Raw genomic sequence first — 6000 nt, forward strand, 5'->3', positions numbered from 1 at the left:
GATGCTTCCCACTCAGTGGTCTCCATGGCAACTCTCCCCATCGGCTGCGGTGGTCTTGAGTCAATACTCTTCTAGCACAAGGTCATTCCTAAAATGCAAGGAATGGCAGAGGGCTCTGCTCAGCAGCTTTCATTGGCATTTAACTCAGTTGCCCAACATAGCTTTTCACAGTGGAGGCCAAAGAAGCCAGACAGTTGGGCATCCTTGCTCTAGAGTACTACAAGGAAGGTCTGGTATTCAACTTACTCAGTATAGGTTAGATTCAGGTCCCCATTCCAACCATCACACAAACTGATAGCTACTCTTAGCTTTTGAACAAATGTCTTCTTTGATTTCATGTAACTTCAGGCATCCAAAGAGCTGGCTGGGCTCCTTTTGTAGTAACAGTTCTAGCTTTGGAGTCCTTGGGTTCTGAAGACTTCATGAGATGGACTCAGAGACTTGGAGGCTTAAAACCCCAAGCCTTGGGAATTCAACTCACCGCTCCAAGCTCTAGCGCTCAGGTTAGACAGTTACAGGGTTGGGTTCCCATTGCCTGCAGGCCCAGCATTTGGCAGCTAACGAAATCCTCCAGTCCGTGCAGGAGCTAGTTAGTGTGTGGCTTTACGAAACAGCCAGCGTTACAGCTCTTGAGCTCCAGGGTTGGGATCCTCTACTTGTAACAAGTACTGTTTTTCCGCCTGCCGCTGCCTGGTCTTGTCCTGCCGCCGCGCCAGCCCCAAATAATACATAGAGACTCTGTATTATATACAATGTTGTTGGCCCGGTTCTTATCGGCTAGTTCTGTCTTAATTATTAACCCATTTTTGCTGATCTATGTATTTCTCTTACCGGGGAGCTGGCGGCATATTGCTTTCTTCAGACTCTCCATCTTAACAACTCCTTCCTACTTCCTCTTCCTCCTTGTCTCCTAGTCCCTCCTATCTTCCTTTCCTATTGGCCAACAGTGCTTTATTTATTAACCAGTATGAGAAACATATACAGAAAGACATCTCCCATCATCTCCTCTTTTCTGTCTAAATAAAAAGAAGGGTTTTAACCTTAATATAGCAAAATATATCACATAACAGTTATCAAATAAGAATCACAGTTAACAATATTTAGTCCATTAACATTTAGCAAGATTTGAAGAAAATATTTCATCATCTATTTTATCTTGTGAGTCTAAGTCCTATATGTACCTTATCATTGAATCCTAACTAAGGAAAACTATAACCATAACTATCTGTCTTCAACTCCTTCAAAGACCACAGAAGGATAGTATATAAACTCTAGAAATGACAGAGACATCTTGCCTTGTCAGTCACCTGAAGTTCTTCTGTAATCTTTTATCTTCAGCCCATAGGCCATAGTGTGTCTGGCAGACTCTTCTGCAAAGCAGGAAACTTTAAACTGTCTTCTTGTATTGGCAGTTTGTCAGTCACTTTTCTCTGTGTCCTGCATACTGTCTCGCAGACTCTTCCATGAAGCAGAAACTCTATAGCAATGTCCATCTTGTATCAGCAGTCACTTTTCTGTGGGTCCTGCATGTCCAGTTTATATAGCACAAAGTCAAACAGTCCAGACAAGAGTAGTATCTTGTCCAAATGGCTAATCTTGCCATATTGGAAGCAAACTCCATAACGAGTTTCTTTAATGTCCATCTTCCTTTCTGACACAGGTGATGTTGCCAGGAGCATTTATGTCTCATTGTCAAGTAAAACCCTAAACCATTTTAAATGCCATATTCTGTAGGTCTTTGAAAGGTTTGAAGAATTCCTATCTATCTTAAATACATCTCTGTGTATCTTGAAAACCCTAACTAAGCTCTAAACTTTGACTATCATAGGTAATTATCTATAATCTGTACTACATTATACATTACATTTCTAAATGAGCTATACAAACAAGAGGAGAAATATACATATGACAAAATTGACCTTAAATTGTATCAATAAATGAAAAACCATTCCAAAACAAAGTATTCATATCTATATCATAATCCCCATTTTACCTTTAAAAAGATATTGGTTGTGATCCTTAACCATTTATAACCAAGTCCATTTAAATGAAAACAAACATTTATAAACAGTATTTGGGAATTTTGGGCATCGTTCTTTCCAAACTACTTTCTGCTGATAGGGGGCGCTGTCATGGGGATCCTAAGAAGTTGTAGAAATCTTGGCTGTAGTCTGCTTATTAATTTGGCAATGAGGTATAGAATGTAAGAGATATTCCCACACTACATCACCACGGCCTTCAGCTGGATGTCAGCACCAGGGAGCAATGTGAAGAACTACCTCTCAGCTGAAGATTCTTGATTGCACAGGGGGAGGAGACTTGAGAGTAGAATGCCAACAAAGGATTGTACATGTACCAATCACATCACAGCACTTGCCAAAGTACAGAGGAGGTTCCTGCTCTCGTTTGAGAATAGCTTGAAGGCCTTTTAAATCTCTAGTCTTGAGAAGCTGCCTTCTAAGGTCAATGCAGGTTATCTAAAGTGGTTGTGACAGGGACAAGGCCTCCTGCGACAGTTGCAGCTTTTCAGATACTATGGTCCTTGCAGCTGGAATGTCCTCAGAGTGGCTGTTAAGCATCCAGAACAGCCAGGCTGCCAGTGCAGTCCTGCTGATTGACAGATGTTTGGCTGATGACAGTTTCCAGCTCTAGGATGCCAGACAGGTAATGAGGAAGTCTCTTCACTGTTACTGAGAAGCTTAGACTGTGGGCTTCTGCCAATTTCATTCATTCACACGGGAGAGGGAAAATCTAGGGTACTCATGCCCAGTCCTTGGGACCCCAAAAAGACCACCACCACAGAGGCGACTCACCAAATAAAAGACAAAGGTTTCTTTATTACCACACTGAAGCCTGGATCCAATCCACTTGGGAGCAGGTGGAATGCGGCTTTCACCCAAGAGGGATTTTTAAAGGAAAGACCATAAGGCTGAAAGCCTCAAGATCACGAAGCTTCCGTGATTACATAGGATAAAACAATAACTGTGTGCTTACAATTGAAAAGGATATTGTAGGCAGCATTAGGTTAATGCTGGGCCAGGGATTTTTACAACTTCTAACCGGTGGCTGCCTGGTTTCCTTTAGGACAAAGGAATATTGACACAGCTTGTAGTGTGCTATCTGGTCTTAGGCTTCTAGGCATGTACTCCGTCCTTTGTTTAGCCTTATCTTTTGTGCTGTCTTTTGGAGCTCAGAAATTCCCTTTCTTCCAGTATGGGCTTTGTGGTCTAAGTTTTTAGACTTTTGTTAATTTTTCCTAATTTCACTTAAAGATTTAAAGGCTTATCACAAACTAACATTGAAAACAGCACTGAATAAATTTTAAACAGTGCCCGAATCCTGCCCAGTGCACAAAAGTTGAATCCCTCCAACCTTTAACCCTGTTTCCACATCCTTGAAGTCCATTCCTAAATATCCTCTGGATTTCTGCTGGCAAAGACTGTGGCCAATGATGCAGTTGTGGAAGCATGTTCTATCTCTTCGGTCACACTTTTCGGCCTGGGCCACCACGGCACAAGCCTGGCTGTTAAAATTTTTCAAAGCACTTGTAATGGCGGTCTCTTGGGAGTCTCTTTTCGGTCTCTTGGGAGTGAGGGGCCAGACGCCTGCAGGGCAAGACTAAAGCCATTTTAGGCTGGACACCATGGTGAGAAGCTGCTGACCAGACCCTGAATCCAGGTCCTGGGAAAAACCACACATACCTAAAAGTTGCTCCAGGGCCCCCATATCCTGCCCAATCAGCCTGGCAACGAGGAAACAGACATCAATCATATCATGGTATCCAGATGCTCTAATGGAAATTTCCAATGCTTACTTAACCCCAGGGCCAATGGGCCCAGGAAGCATCCCCTCTGAACCCAATCAGAGAGACAGCAAAGCTTGTACTCCCCCTGGCCTTCGGATTTTCCCTTTGTAAGCCCTACTTCCCTGCTGGTTATTGTAGTGAGATAGTCCTTCTGTGGAACTGACCACGCCCATTGGGGGGTGGAGCCATGGACAGAAGTGACCTGTGGAAGGAGGTCGGAGAGAGAACCGGGGAAAGCTCTCTTGCTGGCAGGACTCGGACAGGAGAGCATCGGGTGGAATTCCCTTGTGTTCATCTGTCTAGGTTGTAAGTTATTTCTCCCTGAATAAACATCTATTCGGCCTATTTGTTTATCCTGATCCTTATTTAACCGCGGTATCTTTGGGCTGCTCCTCTCTCTCTCTCTGAGTGCTGCTACTGGATGGTTCGAGTCCATCCTTAGTAAACCCGTGTTTGCATCAGTACTTAGCTCTGTGGTGGTGGTGTATACTGGGGATACACGTTCTTCAGGCAGGAGACCAACATTTGCAGTCCAATCTTACGGTGAATTGTTATATTCTGCCCCAATATAACCTGATTCACACTGGCAACCCTCCACAAAGTCATAGGTCTGAAGGCCCTACAATCACACATCTGAGGGCCTCTCTGCCAAACTAACTCTAAACTTTGAGTAGAAGTGCCTCTCTTTGCTCCTGCTTTGTGGTTTGCCCCTCAGGATGGAACCACATACCCAGACCAGTTGACCAACGGGAGACCAGAGGCATTGAATGCTACTAAGGTAAGTGCTTAATAAGGTGTGTTCTATTTGTTTATGCCGTGGGATATTTGTTTAATGACAAAAAGATGTGTTGCATTCTTTTATGTTATGTTGTTTAACTCAATAAAACCATGTGACTTCAGACACCTGACTGGTCGAATAAGGAATTTAAGGGCCAATAGCTAGGCAGAATAGATGGGGCCGGCAGGCAGAGGAAATAGGAGCAAGACAGCCAGGGCCAGTCACCTAGCCACACAACCAGCCACAAACTAAGAAGGAAAGAAAGGTAAAAGTTAGATGGGATCATTTAATAAAAGCTGCCTAGATATAAGCCAAGCTAAGGCCGGGCATTCATAAGAATACATCTCCATGTACTTATTTACCACCTAGGTTCCAGGCCCCCAGATTTAAAAGATAAAAACCAACAAGTGTTGACAATTCACAACTGAGACAGACATTCTGGAAAAAGCTGGGCAGACACCAACAGTCAAGTTTGGCTTAGGCAACAACTATGGTGGTTGGAATTGCCTCCTCCCACAGGAGCTATGGAGTAAGATCTTGGGCTTCCTTCTCAGCCTGCCCAGATGTAAGGTAAAGGTCTTATTAGACAGACGTCACACCACTCTCCTCATCTGGGTACAGATGGCTGGGGTTGGTATAGGTTTTAGCTTTTCAACAGACCCTGGCTGATACAATTTTGCCATTTTTAGCAGTGTTGGTATTAACTTAAAAGATGTGATACCCGGCGCGTAAGTACTCATTTTCCCCACCTGCCAGGAATGTTGGATGGCTAACAAGCATCACTGTCCTAATTCCCATGTCGTCAATGGAACTGTCTGTGTATCTTTCCTAGTTTGGTTTCGCTAAGAGGAACTGAGAACAGCTCACAATCTCATAATTTAGAGACGGAGCCGAGACACAGACCACCCTGGATTTCTTCAGACTGCCACATGACATTCTGTCACCAGCAGCCATTTTGTGTTGTTCCAATTTTAGCAGATAGAAATGTTAAAAATTTAAGAGATGAGGTGGGCCAGGTGTGGTGGTGCACACCTTTAATCCCAGCACTCCAGGAGCAGAGGCAGTGGATATCTGTGAGTTTGAAGCCAGCCTGGCCTACATAGTGAGTTCCAGGACAGCCAGAGACCCTGTCTTGTAAAAAAGGAGGGGGAAGATATGAAGTAGACCATTTAAGTAGCAGCACTTACAAGTGGTGAGTGGCACAGCTGGAGCTTCTGTAATAATCATTATATAGAAATCAGAGGCCATGGTTGTTTTTTATTTTGATATACTTTAACAATTGAAAGAATCCAACATAGTATCCTTTTAAACTATAACTTTAGGTTGTATTCGTATCAGTTTTTAGAAAAACAAGTGAAGCCTCATGAATTCATTCTGATTCCCAAAGACAATGGAGCAGTGGTTAGTACACACCATC

Source organism: Phodopus roborovskii, unplaced genomic scaffold (genome assembly GCF_943737965.1).
Source record: "Phodopus roborovskii unplaced genomic scaffold, PHOROB, whole genome shotgun sequence".
In the NCBI taxonomy this organism is placed as follows: domain Eukaryota; kingdom Metazoa; phylum Chordata; class Mammalia; order Rodentia; family Cricetidae; genus Phodopus; species Phodopus roborovskii.